This window comes from Pelobates fuscus, chromosome 11, assembly GCF_036172605.1.
Source record: "Pelobates fuscus isolate aPelFus1 chromosome 11, aPelFus1.pri, whole genome shotgun sequence".
Lineage (NCBI taxonomy): Eukaryota > Metazoa > Chordata > Amphibia > Anura > Pelobatidae > Pelobates > Pelobates fuscus.
The window spans coordinates 16044105-16059507 of NC_086327.1; the positions used below are offsets into that span (position 1 = coordinate 16044105).

A 15403-nucleotide genomic window follows, 5' to 3' on the forward strand; every position below is an offset into this window, starting at 1 on the left:
CTTAAAGCTGGGGATTAGCAAAAAGACGTGAGGACTTCAAAGGCAGGTGTCTTATTTATTGTTAGACACATATCACTTCGTTATCCTGAAAGGCAGCACATTGAATCAGCTGATCAAAAAGTATATAGATTTCATATGCCGCAAAAGAACATCACTCCCAACATTGGGAATGAAGAAGAAAGTCGAGAGAAGGAGCTGAACTAGTGCCAAGTTAGTGCTACCCTGCTGGATTCCCAATTGGTGACATAGATAGGATTCCTGCATCAGTTAATTAATGAATTTCACTTATGCAGCAACATAATTATATGTGCTACAGGGCACCAGAATGAAGAAGGGATCTGGGTGTCTGGGAAACATGGTGGGTCCGATGAAACAAATTAAACCTCTGGTGGTAGTAGAGTCATGAGATATAAATTAATGCCTTATCATACTACTTTGTGAAGTCACACATGCTCTAAATGTAGATATAATGTTGCCAACTTTAGAAGTATAATTGCATATAATGCTTTGTAGTGATGTCACTAAGGGGGCAATATATTTTTAAAATCTCATTTTCTCTATGATCTCATTGAAATTGTCCTTAGATTTACAAAATCTAGATTCTCGACACAGGTGTCAGAATTCCTTTAAAATTAGCCAATGTAAACGTATGTTTGGATAATTTCGTATTTTACTGAATAATTATTTTTTGGTGAATAATATATTGTTTTGCTTAATATAATCCTTTCCTTCATCGAATGAATAAATTATACAACTGCATGGAATTAATGTACAGTATCTGTGACACTCTGGATTTAGCTAGACATATGGGGGGTTTTGAACTTTCATAGCCAGGTAATAAGACATCAAGGAGTAACATAGCTTAAATAAACTATCATTAATTATTATTATTTGTTTTACTAGTGAAATATATATATAGTCTTTGATTAACTTTAAGAGACATGAATATCTAATTTCAAAGTTACTTTACATAAATTATTATATACACTATATAGATATTCTGTAACTTCTCTAGTTTATATATTAGAGGAAACATTTCAAATGTTCAGAACAAAAAGTGATCTTGAAATGTTAACTTAATTTTTAACTCCTTATTTCACTTTTATAACTAATGAATGTCTGCATTTGATAAGAGACAGTGGGCTACCATTAGTATATTCTGCTTGTTGAATTCATTAGTCAAAGAACATCAACAATTTGTGCATTTTAACTGGCTACAAATCTCAAATGGCTATTGGCTGTTTTGCTTTCAAATGATACAGGTTTTTTTTTTTTCTCCAATGTCTAATTATCTGCCTTTTTGTTCGGCGTCTGTAGATGATCGCCCCAAAAGTATTCAAGCAAAGGTCTTAGTCTCACTATTTTGAATTGCCATACTTTCAGTATGTAATTAGCAGGAAGATTTAACATCGGGTATGTAATTACCAGTGCAATGTAACATCTGATACACAATTATCAGTACAGTTTAAAATCTAATCTATATTTAATAGTACACCATTTGGCTGTAATTCAACATAATACTGCATTATGTAATGTATAGTAAGAGTGGTTAAATATTTTGACCTTGCAATATGGGTTATGCATTATGCCGCAATATATATGGTGTGCTATAGCCGTTGTAATAATTGATTTAAAGAGAACTCTATAGTCTTAGGAAAGCAGACATGTATTCATACCCCCCTCCTCATAGTAGGGTTTAAAAGCTAGTTCTATCTTTTTCAACCAATTCATTACTTTAAGAGGCTAGTGCGCATGAGTGACAAGTCGCCATGCTTCTAATAGCAGCATTTGATCGAGAATAAAGTCTGATTTGAGTAACTAAAAAGTGGACAGCGCTAAAAGATAGGTGAAACAAACCGAGTACAACCAACCCAGCAGCATAACTCCAAAATAGTGAAACAATACAGAACAAAAAAAAAAGTGTTGCACTTGCAATAATACTTACCAACTTTCAGTAATATATTAAGGTAAAAAAAACTGTAGATAAAAAGCATAAAGAAAATGATAATGTAGATCCTCTGATTCAACTATATTAACATATACACATATGTGGGTATCACTAACATTTTGCAGAGCCCTATCAGCCCTGGCTCTGGGTGAGAGGCTCCTGTGGAGAGGGAATAAAACCCACAACTTGATTTCCAAATGGTAATAAAATATTCTATTGTCATCTACTGTATTGGAGACACAACCAGGAATCTCCAGTGGCACCGTATAAAAAGTAACAATTCACACATAAAATAAAATCTGCTGACTTTGTATGAAAGAGGGGATGTCAAGCAGAAAGCCCACAAATGCGCGTGTATTGGCGATCAGTGCAGGTTAAAAGTAAAGTTCTTCCTGGTTTTGGCTTGCTCAGAATCCTGGCTCCGCCTCTTTGTGAAGCAACGGTTACGGATTTCGCCCGCCTCGTCTGGGCTTCATCTAAACACTAATTTTGGCTTTGCATAAAGTCTGATTGGTTCTTATAGGAAGTGCCTAAGGTGGTCGTCAGGAAGACAGACAGTAGAGGTGTGTTTTACATTTCAATGTTTCCATTGCGTGGTACTGAGAATCAGGGCGTCTGTGGATGGGAGGACCAGTGATGCAATCGTGTCACTAGCTCCACCCCAAAGGGGAAGAACCTGTTGGAAAGGTTGTTGCTATGTCAGAGTTAATAGCAGGCCAGCCCGAATGCATGTCAGCCTGCTTGTCGGGGATTGTTCCCCAGTGTCCCCAAAAGTGGAACAGGACCCGAAAATCAGGAATGTCCAGCAGAAATCGGGACTATTGGGAGGCATGTAGATCCCTTCACTGAGATGAATTGTTCTGGGGGTCTTTAGTGGTCCTCTAAACACAGAGATAGTCACTGCAATTTGGGTTTAAAATAATGAAAATTGCTGTTTTGTGAATAACATATTAAAGGCCACACTAGCCCAACTGAAAACGGACTATGATAATTTTCCAGTTTAGCTATTGTGGCCTTAAAAAATCATATTTGAAAAGTAAGTTGCCATAGGAAAACATTACAGTTTTCAGCCGGTGACTTTCTTCCTCTTAATAAATGTGCCCCTGCAGAGAGACATTTGGAAGTTTTTTTAAAAAATTGCATGTCCTCCAACTGGCTCCTGTGGCATTATCTGGCATCATTTGGCACATTTAGCAATGCGGTGTGTAATTTAGTGCCCGTGACGCAGAGCAGTCAATGTGTCATTTTGTGCAGGTTTACAAACACACTGTATAATTTGGTCCACAAATAACATTCTAAAGTAACTATTAACTATTTGTGATGTTCTTTTTTTAAATTGTAAAATGTTAGGCATATGTTATTATTATTATTATTATTATTTGTTTGCCACAAAATATTTAGTAATGTATTGTGCTGTTCTACACAAAAAGTGCAGCACGCGGTGGGTAACGGTTTAATGTTGCACTATTGATAAATGTTTAGCAGTGCTGTGCATTTTGGGTAAATATTTTACAGTTCAATGCACTGCGGGTTAATTATTAAACAGTGCATTGTGTGTAAATATGTAGCAAAGCAGCATTTTGGGTAAATATTTAGCAGTGCACGTTGGGCAAATGTTTCATAGTGCATTGCATTGGGAGTAAATGGTGGAGTAATTAAAGTGAAGTGCACTGTGGATAAAGGTTTAGCAGTGCATTGTGGGTACATGATAAGCCGCACACTGCGTTGTGGGTATATGTCGAATAGTGCAGTGTATCTCCTGGTGCACATTGAGGGGTGTTCTCTGTGTCGTTTGGCAGAGATGAAGCTATGACTGTAGCTGGGCTCTGTTTAATAAAAATGTAAAAAAGCTTTGGGCTGTGAGCAGAATACAGATGTAACCTGGCTTATTTTATTAAATGTCAATTCAACCATGAGGTTTTTGGTGCAATGTGAGCTTTTCCTTTAAAAATGTCAACTTGCAATGGCAACCCTATAATGGTTCTGCCTTTGTAAGAGCATAGAATCCTTATATTGTTTATTATGGTTCATTTTAACAGTATCCTGTACCCATAGTGCACTATGTCAAGCAGTGGTCTGGTCTCCAGCCCTAGAGGATACAGGAGGCGATTCATATCATTGCCAGCCAGGCTTTTACTTGTGAGATACAGAACACAATGTCCGTAGAGGCACTAAATAAGTGGAATTTAATGGTTCGTTTCTTATATGAAGCAGGGGTATTCACTATGTATGAATTGTCAGGAATTAAATAAGAATTTCAAGTTATACTGAATCGCAAAATCCATGTTAAAATAGCACAGCTGGGATCTAGCCAAGTGTGAGAATTATTCAAAATCTGTTATTTTAGTCAAAAATATATCATTTAGTTCAGGAATCCAGGTTAAATCCTAGCAATGATATCTAAACAGTTCCATTATATAACGGTTCTGTTAGTGTGCCACTGACATAACACACAGTTTGATTGCAACGTTGCAATGGGGATACGTGGAATAATTACCCCCTAGAAGGTTCCTCATCTGATGTCTGGTCATACCAATCAGTAGAGGCTGGTGACATTAGACAGAGGGACACTAGACCAAGGGTAGGACTATACCTCCCATGATGCTTTGCCAGCATATGAGAGAGAGAGAGAGAGAGAGAGAGGGAGAGGGAGAGAGAGAGAGAAAATGAATGTATACAGAAAAACTCCCATTCCAGTCTCTTTTTCTGTATTGTTACTTTTGGGTTATGCCCTAATACCCTTCAACCTACTCAACTCTAGTTCAGGGTCTCTTCTCCCTTCACTATCTGTTGTGCTTTCTCTATGTGTGTGTATATATGTATAATTTTATTTTTATTGCAATAAAAACTTGACACCAATATTTTACTGCAAGTGCTCTACATCTTAAAAAGGGAATTTTCTAAGTGACAATTTCTCACTCATCCGAGTAAACTCTATTGAAGCATTTAATGGGTTGAGGAGTGAAGTACAAAATACACTTTTATTTGGTGCATTTACAGGTGGGTGGTGTAACCTGCCCATTATGCTTGGAGTACATTGATACACACTCAGGCATTTCATTGGGGGCTCTATATGAAATAATTCCCTGGGGCATTCCTGTCACAGTAATATTTACGCTAATATGTCCTCAGGGCATAAGACACCATGGCGGTTAAAGAATATTACATCACATGGTCTGGCTGTGCCAGCTCAGCCTGGCATCCAAGAGGAATAAAAAACATTAATTAAAAGCAAACACAACACATCTCTTAGCTAGCTCTAATTAGCAACTGGGGTTAGCAAAAAACAAACAAACAAACAAACAAACAAACAAACGAATGGCAGTATAGATTTGGTGTTCATTTTTTTTCAAATACATTTTTGAGAAAAAAAAGTACAACTGTCATCTTATTATAAACAGCTCAAGGTGATTCTAACTGTTCCTTCTAAAGCGAATGATCCAAAATGGAGATGAACAAAATTCAATGTTATTAAACAATGCAGTGCGCAGGGCTGCTTTGAGCTCCTATTGGTCCAGTGTAAATAGCAAGGCATGCGTTTTATCAGGCGTTATTTAACGGTTACTATCCTGGCCTACTCACCTCAGATTGTTGGCCGACTATGGAGTGTACGACATGTTTATACATTGGAGCAATGCCTTATTTTTAGCGGTGATCAAAATGGAGATATCTATTGGATTCCACCAATTCCATATTGTCTTACGCGGCTTCTAACAGGTGGACACTCACGGCATCGTAACACTTTGGGATTTTGCTGGATCAGATGCACTGGATTAAGGCAACTTTCTCGCAGTTTATATACAACATTTTATCGACGTGCCACAGTTTCCCACCAGGTTTGATACATTGACCTTCCTGGGTAATCTACCCCTGAGCACGGCACCATGCCAAGGATTTTAATAATGTTTTGTGTGGTCTGTCTATTTTGAATCATTTCTCTCTGATTTTTTTGCTTCCAGTTTTTTTTTTTTATACTATACAGCAGGGGTGCCCAAAAGGTAGATCCCCGGGTGTTTAAAAACTACAGCTTCCACAATGCATTGTCGTTCTAAAGGCATGCAAAGCGTCATGGGAGATGTAGTTCTACAACATCTGGAGATCTAACTTTTGGGCACCCCTGCTATTCAGTTACACGTTTTTGTTCAACATTGCATTGTTTAATACTATTGAGCAGTGAGAGGTTTCTCACAATTCCAGAATTATAATAAATGATGATAAAACTATAACTGGCATTTTGCATAATTTTTACATTATTTTAAGTGCCCTCTTAATTGAGTATTTCTTAAAATTCTCTACTCACCTCAGACCCAATACTGATATTTATGTGCAAATTGAACAGTGCTAGATTGAAAAATTAGTGTGGAGCAACTTATCTTGTCATTCCATCATTTAATTGTTCTACCTTTAAAACTGCAGGTTATAAAATAATAGCTCCTGAGTCGCCCCAAACAAATGATATTGTGAAAGGCTGGTATGAACAGGTCATGAAGGCACAGAGGACACTTGTATCAGTCTCCAAGACACAGAGGGCTTCCTTCCAGGTACCCAAGCTCAATGTTTATAATTACCATCATTAATATTGTGCCTGAAAGGTGCTGTTATTTAGAATGCAATCATTAACCCTTTTGTGGTTTAACTTACTAAAAGTGGAATTATAAAGACCTGACCAGGAAAATACAAGTTATAGATCAAAACAGCAGGTTAAGAATGATTTTCGTGCACAGCTATTTTTATTAGCACAGTCATTACAGTCTCACATTTTGCACCTTTGTCGTTTATTTCACAGTGAATGTTGAGAGTGTATGTCTTATTCTTTCCCGTTTTTCCTTATCGCAGTAAATGAACCCACTGAGTGCCAGAAGGGCTAGGGAAAAATTAAATGGCAACAATTTTAGAATATAGGCGAAAAAGATATATCTCACAGAGGTGGAGCTCTGTCACTCGTGAGGTTAAATGGCCAAGGCTACGAATTAAATATGAAGTGGTTTATTCACTAAACTGGTACTGAATTTCAGTTCTGTATTGCAAAATACTGATGGAATACACCTGAAATGCTTTATGTGTAAGGAGTGTGTCTTTATTTTACAGTGTTCGGATCTCAATAGAAATTGGCACATTTATAAATTTACCGGGTTACACTCTCTAGCTGTCAGACAACCTGTCCTGTTACTTCCTGGTTGTTTAACTGAAGCGGCAACAATTGCCCAGAGCACCTGCCTTAAAAAAGACTTCTCACTGAGCTGCATTGGGAAGTGTGTGATTGGACAGCCACATAAAATCTGGGCGTGGCTAGAAGGGGAGGGCTTGCAAAGGCACCAAAACAAGAGAACTGTAGTATTTGCCAACTGTTTTAGATATACCCCAACAAAAGAAATTCACAATTAAATGCATACACGTTTTTAGCAGTTTATATTTACTAAATCGTTTTTTTTTTTTTTTATATTTGTGCAGTGGAATGTCCCTTTAATTAGAGAGAGAGAGAGAGCACATTCTTTGATGAGGGCGCTATTATTTTTACATTATCTATAAAGACCTAATAAGCAATTCACTAAACTGTTATTTCAATAGAGCAGACAGAATAAGTGCACAGTTAAAGATATAAATGCCGCGCAGAAAAATTCCCCTACTTTTGTCTTTTTTAAATCTTGGCTATTCGCATTTCTCTGTTAAGTTAATAAACCCAAGAGATTATTATGATTATTATTTTTTTTAAAACCATGTCTGATGTTTATTTGTAGTTGGTTATTAGAACTACTTGTTGGATTAGATCAATATGTATTAACAATTCATAGATCAGAACATAATATGAAGGAGCATCCATAATTCATGAGCGTTCGAGGTATTCACTGAAATGGCAGAGAGTCTGCTCTGAATCTTTTTATCATCCATTTCTCGTCCATTCAGCAGCGTTTGATGTGCCTTGTTGCATCAAAGTAGAAAAGTGCAGACACACCGCTGATCAAGATGTATGCGGTTACCTACAAAAAGTCCATATTTTTAACCAGGACACAGCTTCTTCTGCTATTAACTCCCCCCCATCCATCTCTCATGCGACAACCATGACTTATTGGATCAAGATGGGCAAGGGGCCCTTTTCATGATAATGACTCCTTTTTAAAAGAAACACCATTTTAAACAAACATCAAAAATGGGTAAATAATCCTTGAGGTCTACATTAATCGGTGCGCTATAAGCGTGTGCATTTGTAACCTAATAGGATTTATGATATCCTGTAGAGTACGGACACCTGAAGATATTAGAAACACCAGAATATATGTAAGGATTTAAAGGAACATTCCAAGCACCATAACCACAACAGTGTGCTTCAGTAGTTATAGTACCCCCATTGTAAGAAGGCAAACCATTTTAGAATAGTTTGACTTCTATCCAGAGGTCCAATGAGTTCTATTGCCTCCACTACTCATCTGTGCAGGGCTTAGCTCATTGGCTGACAGTTAAGGACATTGGCCACTGTAACTACGTGTTCCTTTAATTTTCAGAAATGTTGTTCAGTTACCTGAAATGTCCCTTTAAATTTATGCGATTCTATTTCTTTTTTTCGCTTTAATGATATTTCAACTATATTTAACCACCAAGCTTAGAGTTTATCCTGAGAACGCATTTCTTGTTTTTTTTATACCCTAAAATATTATTATTCTATAATCACAGCTTACACCAAATACAATATAAGTCCGGAGTGACATGTGAAAAACGGTTTTATATTAAAAGAGATTAAGTAAAGGATGTAAAATCTCTCTGAGGCATTTGTTTACGGTTAAGGTATTAAAGTTTACGTATAGTTTACAAATACTTAAAGTTGGTCTCGTAGAAATGAAAGCAATCTCGACTTTTTAACGGAACATGGCACTGCGATTTGCTCGCTCCCTCTTCAATCAACGCCGTTTACGGCTCCATTGTTAACCGTGCGTTAATAGATTCTCTTCGTACCGAGCAAGGTGCTAAAAACATTGTAAATTCACCACGGATGAATTTGTGTAATCTGCATTGTCAGGGACGTGTAGCGAATGATTATGGAGGTTGCATACAAGCTCTTAAAAATTCACCTCCCAAAATCTAATTTATCCCGATATTTAAATCCCTTACACAGGACAAGAAAATAGAAAACAACATTTTCAGAGAGCTACACATCAAAACAGCGATGATCCTTCCAAGCTAGACAGAGATGCATTTAAACCACAATATTGCATGATGTTACAGAGACCTATTTCATCTTAATGGGAATAAACTGCAGGCAAGCTTCTAAAAATGTGATCGTTTTAATGGTTCTGGTATTTGGTATGTTTACAGAATAACAACATTTCTGCTAATACAGTGATATTAAAGTAGGTGTCACAGAAAGGGCAGCTGTGATGGTCCCTGATCTGCTGCCCTTATCACCTCTGTCGCTTTGTAGTCTAGTACGAAGGAGGAGGATAGCTAACTAGACTTGCAGGTTTGAAATTGGGACATTTAGGGGCAGGGCTGGAATGTGATACCAAGTATAGCACTGTTGAAGCTCATCGGCAGGTAATACAAAATTGAGCCTCTTCCAACCAGCCACCGTGAACCGACCATGCACACAGTGCACATACCTTGCCCTGGGTTCATTCAGCATCAGTGCTTGTAATTCAAAACCATGGGACTGTTGGAACAGACGTCCTCAACAGGACTGTTCGAATGGACTCAGGACAGTTGGGTGGTATGGAACAGATAGCCTACTATCCTCCTGATTTTGATATAGCATTTAAAGTGGGTGGTAGGTAAGAAAGACCATGTTTAATGTTTTAGGTCTGTATTTTTTCAAGATATTAATGGGAACTTTGTGAAGATCACCTAACTACCATTGTATGAAGAAAGGGTGAGTATTTGTTGCACTGCACATACATTTTTTATTTGTGTATTACAAATGGTTCATTATTCCCACAAGCAGAACTTTTAGGGGCAAACATTCACTGCGTTATCTCTTGGGAGCTTAGATCTACATTTCCATATGTTTCACAAGCCAAATGCAGATAATTGTCTAGAACACGGAATTTCTTTTGTTTTTAGGTCTGCAGAGAATACTCGGACAGTTTGATTATTTGGGGTTAATTCTCTAAACACCGAAAGGACGTGAGCTGAAATCCAAATGGGGAAACAACCTAAATTGTAAAGCACCATGGAATATGTTGGCCCAATCATAATAATAATAATAATAATAATATTAATAATAACGAAACCGAGTTCTTACTATTGTTAATTTGAAGATCATGGATCGTTGCCCAACTAATGCAATTTGATTTCAATTCACTACAGATTAATGTTTAGTGAATATACTCCATTCCTATGGGAATCAAACATACCATTTTTGCAATTTTGGTATTTGTGGTGAGAAATGTCACCAAACCCTACTCAGAGTGGATTGCTGAGGATTCCAGATCTGTAAGCTTCAAGCTAAAGTGTCTACAGGGAGTAGAGGGGCATGTGTCAGAAGTAGGACGAGCATGTAGACTGCTGCTGAGTTCCAATATTGCAGAATTGGATGACAACATTTTAAATAAACCCATGCTGGACGAGACTATTATTCCCTTACAAAATGGTCTACAAAATTTAATTACAGTATCATTTACAATTTCTGGATCATAACATTGTTATTCAGTTAACTGTGAAATGTCAGGAATTCATCAGAAAAAGCACACATTTTAGACCAATTTGACCGAATTGTAAACATTCTATATATCCGTTATGATTTGATGTTTTGGTCTACAATTTGCATTTTCCTCGTCAATTCCCAACAGTTTTCAGTTTAGCCAATAATACTGATGTTAGATAAGGATGACGAGAGTTTAATAGGATATATAAATCAATAGTCACTAGTTGGCCGTTGATTACTAAAAGTAGCTTAATAGAAAAAGGTAAAAACTCCTGTTTTTGTGTCTGTACTATAAATATTTGATAGTTTATCTGCAGAAAATTCTTGTTACTGATGCGTGAGCAGAAGCTCGCAGGAAGCCCAGTTCCTGCCTCACTGGAATCCCTGTTGGAGGTCAGAGGTGATCATTTTCACATGACATGGCAATCAAATTATGAACATTTCCATATACACAATACCTCTGCATGTACAGAATTCTACTGTGTGAACTTACACTTTATTTATTTAACTTTCTCATCGTGTTGCAAGACTTTCATTTCATTTGAAATACAATTGCAGTTGGTAATTGCCAACAGAATTTGCAGATAATCTCTTTCACAGGATATAAACAACTAGATAGAAACGGTGCTGAATCAGTATGTATTTCTGCACAGCAAAGTTCTAGAACGTTCGTGTATTTTTCCACTAGGAGTTAATCAGGAAAAATCTGCTACAGGTAATCTCATGAATTTTAGGCTTTTGATGTGAGGGATAATGCAAATTTCAGCTTGAAAATCAAAACTATTTTGTGCTAAGGACTCTTATATTAGCTCTTTTGTGACTGCGATGAGAATATACCACTTCGATACTATATAAGCCACTTTGGCTCTATGAAAATTGCGTAAAAAAAATTACAGCGTTTTTACGTAAGGAATCCAACATCCCAGCAAATTGCATAAGAATTACCACGCTAAAATCCATATCCTATAGAAAGGAGGCAAGTCTAACATTCGTGGATCCATTTTCCTGTGGCATAAAAAATCCCTCCAATTAAGTATATGCTTAAATGTAAAACAAACACCTCAAAGGAAACCAAAAAACTAAGATGGCAAAATCAAGGTTACTTTAGTCAAGGTCACTTGGATCCTAATTTAAAGTTTTAGGATAAGCTTTTCAGATCATTTAATATTATACAGAATATTTAAAAAATATATATATTTTGATTTATGGATATTTTTTATATATGATATATTTATGATATTTTATAATTTAGAAAAATGAATTGCAATAATTTTCAAAACATTTAAGAGTTTTAAAAGTTTATCCAAAAAAAAATTAATTTGTAAAGTTTATTCAAAAATATGGTTGCAGATTTTTTTCTGATAAGATATTTCATTTTTAAATGTTCCTATTTTCAGTTTGATGAACAAAATCCTAACGTATAATTATTTGAGAATTTAAAGTAAAATTTAAATTTTAGAGTTACAACAACAAAGTTATAACATGTTTCCTATTTAGCCTTATATTTCAAATTCACTTCTAATACAGCAAAACCAAATGTGTCCCGTTTTAGTAGGTAGTAAAGTCGTGAACATCTATCTTGGAAGTATGGTGACCTTCTGCAATATTTACTATAGTCAGAAGAAACATAGCTTTGCAAGTTCCAGGGACTTTTTGTGAACTCTAGAACCATCTCACGAAATGATGAACAAAACAGCGTCATTAGAAAAAAAAAAACACATCAAACTTGCTAAAATTAGATATCTTTGCCGAAATCTTGCAAGTCGATTCCTAAATTACCAGAACGCAATGTTTGCTAAATAAAGTCATCTGTCTAAAAGTAAAGTATTTCTAAAAAAATATATATTTTCACAAACTGTGTTCTTTTTCATATTGTGTGAACTCTCATAAAATGATTCACACCATTAATTTTACTTTAATTTTGGTGAAACATCAAAACATTTAGATTTTTCATTCCAAAGTATGCTAAAACACACACAAAAAAAAATAATTAAAGATAATTATTTTTTGGGGGGGGAATGCCCAGTAAAAACTGTAATCATATCAGAATACAGAAAATTCTAAAGTTTTTTGCTACACTGCATAAAATAGGAGGGGTACAGCCTAAGGGGGAATGAGAAAAAGAAACAACGACTACACTACAGAGGCTTTTTGTTTAGCATGCTTCTGACATTGCTTGACCTTTTGCTTGATATAAAATTATGAATCCCAAACTGTCCAGTTTAATAAATGTTTTTCTGTGGTTCCAGAACTTGTCAAACTCAATAAAAATTTAACAGACAAGCTTGTCAATCTCTACATGAGATGGTTCTTTGCAGTAATGTTTATCAAGCAAGCTAGCTGAGAGTGCTGGGTGTATATATATATATATATATATATATATATATATATATATATATATATATATATTAAAATAAAATGTACTCTCTGTGGGGAATTTTTGTGCATTCCTCTCATTCTCAGGTCCTGTACCAGAGGCCTCTGTGGGGTATTTATGTGCATTCCGCTCATTCTCGGGTCCTGTACCAGAGGCCTCTGTGGGGTACTTTTGTGCATTCCTCTCATTTTCGGGTCCTGTACCAGAGGCCTCTGTGGGGTATTTTTGTGCATTCCTCTCATTCTCGGGTCCTGTACCAGAGGACTCTGTGGGGCACTTTTGTGCATTCCTCTCATTTTCGGGTCCTGTACCAGAGGCCTCTGTGGGGTACTTTTGTGCATTCCTCTCATTCTCGGGTTGTGTAAAAGAGGCCTCTGCGAGGTATTTTTGTGCATTCCTCTCATTCTCTGGTCCTGTACCAGAGACCTGGGAGTATAATGGTTCTACGCAATATCTTAGCTGTTCCTACGACTATACTCTTCTTCTGATAAGAAATCTCAGATGTCACACCTGTAATCTGCTAAAACCGCTCAAGGTGGTGGGTTACAGCCAGAGTGCTCTTATCACAATTGGGACAATTACTGCCTTCTCTTTCAAAATCTTGTCTAGCTCCCTTTCAGTTCTTGGTATTTGCCCACCTTCTCATGTTCCTCCTTCTTGATGTTATGGTCACTGAGTATTGCCACATCTACCACCACTGCCATCTTCCGTTCCTTGCCTAGCAATACAATGTCAGGTTGGTTGGCTAGTGCTTCCTTATCTGTCTTAAATTGGAAGTCCCACAGGACCTCAGCCCTGTCATTCTCAACTACCCCCCATGGTACCTCCAATATAGATTTAGGCTGATCCCGCCCATGTTCTGTGCAGATGTTTCAGCACACAATCCCTCTGAGTGTATGTTGTCCCTGCTAACATCTTGCACCCGGCAACTATATGCTGGATTATCTTGAAGGCCTTTTGACATAGTCTGCACCTTGGGTTCTATCAGCACAGGAACAGACATTTAACACCAGTTCAATAGACGTGTTTATAATATATATATATATATATATATATATATATATAGTGTATCTGCATTACAGTGTTGGAAGTTCATTAAAAATAAAAATCAGGGGACACACTGCGGCTTCCTCTCACACAAAAATACCTACATCAGGGGCAATTGGACTTGATTAGCTCTGAGACTCGGATGCAATGTGCAGTTTTGTACAAAAGCAATTTGTATTACGAAATTCATAAAGGAATAAGGAGCATCTAAGGTTAACCTCTTCCAGTGACATAGATAATATGAGCTTGTTCCTATCCTTGTCTGCTAGATCAGTGGCTGTCTATTACCAACCTCTACGACTGAATGGCTCTATACGTGCACTCTGAAGTGCAGGACTTGTCACCTGCAAGATCGGTTGGCTCTGGGGATGGTAGCAGGAGCATGTAATAACTCCTTTTAGCTGTGCATAGGGCAAAGCCATGAGTTTGACAGTGTATCTCTATCGAGAGCCGTTTTAATCCTCATTGAACGGTGATCACTTTTGTATGATGTAGTGTTTATCAGCAGTAATTGCCTATCCGGCCTTTAAAATGTCTGTGTATTGATCTCTTTCCCCTCATTCTAACTGTATTATTCCCGCTAGGTCCCGGCCTCGTCGTCACCCTGTTATAGGCTTTTCCTCAGTTCTCCAATCCACACACACTGTGAGGAGAGCTCTGAGCTCCTCTATATAGCTCCCAATTCTGAACGGGGCAGTCACTAACCCACAGCACAGCCATGCTACGAGAGTCCTTTGTCACTGATGGTTGTGACACATTGTGAAGCCGATCATGTGACCTTAGTGGCTGTGTGTCTATCCTATAGGCTAAAAGACATCCGTGGAGAGCTGGAAGCTTTTTTGTACATTGTACATCCCACTGGTTGGGAAGAAACATGATGCTATTGGTTTCAAACTACTGGGGAGTTGAACACATTATTTTTCCATGGACTCCTAGTGTTAATACTTCTTCTGGTCAGTTTGTGGTCTGAAATACCAAAATCAGCAAAGCCACTGTTGGATTTTAGGGGAGTTTGTAAAATATACCAATCTTCACCATTATCCGGACGTCTGAACCTATTGCATCATAATAAATAATTATTACAGATCCATGGAATGCCTTTCTTCAGATGGCAGCTCCATAGCACAATGAACACACTAAGTATTTGTTTACATAGTAATGCCAATCATGTATATAACGTTCTGTAGAGTTGGCTCATGATAGCTATATATGTATTGTTATTAATAATAATTACACAATACTCCACTTCTCACTCACAGTATGTGTTCAAATTAGAAGAAAACAACAATAAATTACACATTTACGGTAGATATACTGTATATACATACGCTACATCCATATACTACACTGACATACTGTATATACACACACTACACAGACACATACTGTATATACATAC

The 15403-nt window shown here is 37.0% G+C and overlaps 1 protein-coding gene across 2 annotated transcripts in view; it reads right to left on the minus strand.

The window, feature by feature from the left end:
* Positions 1-15403, minus strand: part of IGLON5 (IgLON family member 5) — a 299890-nt gene that overhangs the window by 158615 nt on the left and 125872 nt on the right. The gene's annotated exons all lie outside the window — the stretch shown is intronic.